The 1415-nt window shown below is 39.5% G+C and overlaps 1 pseudogene; it reads right to left on the bottom strand.

Moving 5' to 3' along the window:
* Nucleotides 1-445: 445 nt before the first annotated feature.
* On the bottom strand, nucleotides 446-1090 carry LOC143803982 (protein TAMALIN-like; annotated as a pseudogene).
* Nucleotides 1091-1415: the final 325 nt, after the last annotated feature.

The following is a 1415-nucleotide window of genomic DNA, read 5'->3' as shown; positions in this document are numbered from 1 at the left end:
TTTTAATGTAGTACAAATAAAAATATAAAAACTTATCTAAAAAATAATCAATGGAGACGAACAAATCTTTTGAAACTCGAATTCTCTGGCTTCGACAAATTTTCCCCAAAATTTGATTTGCTGAGAATTAATTTGAGCGAATCACATACAGCTCTGGCAAAAATTTAGAGACCACCACATCAAAATCCTGTCATGGGCAGCCCAATCTCCAGACCTGAACCCCATTGAAAACCTCTCGGATGTAATCAAGAGGATGATGGATAGTCACAAGCCATCAAACAAAGATGAACTGCTTACATTTTTTGCACCAGAAGCAGTGAGAAAGACTGATGGAAGCCATGCCAAGACGCATGAAAGCTGTGATTAAAAATCATGGTTATTCCACAAAATATTGATTTCTGAACTCTTCCTGAGTTCAAACATTAGTATTGTTGATTCTAAATTATTATGAACTTGTTCTCTTTACATTATTTGAGCAATATTCTTCCCATTTTTCATATAATGTTTGCTTCAGATACTGCAGCCTGGCCTCCAACTCCGCTCTTCGGAAAGCAGAACCATAGACAGTCTCTAGCCTAATTTTATTTCCGGATGCTTTTGTTAGTTCTACGATCTCCTTGTGCCTGACTCCTTCCATATTGATGCCATTTACACCAGCAATGATATCACCAACTTTCAATCCACACAGCATAGCGGGACTTTCTTCGTTGACCCGACACACGAATGTGAACATCACCACAATGTTTCTCTCCTTATGATGCAGTCCATATGTCTGGATCTTAAAACCAAATGTTTCACAATCTTCTTTTTCTAAAGTGACTATTTTCCTGTGATGCTACGATACCTGGCTTACATTCTTCCAACCCATTGGAGAGCCCTTCTTCGCCCTGGGCAGGGTCCCGCAGAGACCACCAGCGCCTTGTACATGTCATCAGTCCTGTATGAACTCAGCGCCATGTAGGGGTCAGACTTGTCTCTTTCCTGGTATATGGCCTGATCCGGAGGGGACGTGTAATCCTCCTTCTGGTGCAGCTTCTTGAGGCATCTGAAAGTCATTGCTGTCCTGGCAGCCGCTGCTGTAGCACCTCCGGCCTCCTGCATGGCGCACTGTATCTGTCTGGAAGCACTGGTTATTATTTAAAAATTTTGATCAATTCTCCTTTTCAGAAAAAGAAAATGTATTGCTTGGAAATTCGGAGACATGTTGTCAGAAGTTTATAGACTAAAAGAACAATTTACATTTTACTCAAAAATATACCTATAAAGTAAAAATCAGACAAACTGAACATTTTGCAGTGGTCTCTTAATTTTTGCCAGAGCTGTATATGGTAATTGATGTTCCTGCTGCCATGTCTGTTGAATTTATTATTTTGTGAAACAAAATTGCACTTATGGAGTTAAAAGAATATTGGTTT

This window comes from Ranitomeya variabilis, chromosome 2 (assembly GCF_051348905.1).
Source record: "Ranitomeya variabilis isolate aRanVar5 chromosome 2, aRanVar5.hap1, whole genome shotgun sequence".
Classification (NCBI taxonomy): domain Eukaryota; kingdom Metazoa; phylum Chordata; class Amphibia; order Anura; family Dendrobatidae; genus Ranitomeya; species Ranitomeya variabilis.
The sequence above is the reverse complement of the archived record's forward strand: the minus strand, read 5'-3'. Positions and strand labels throughout refer to the sequence as shown.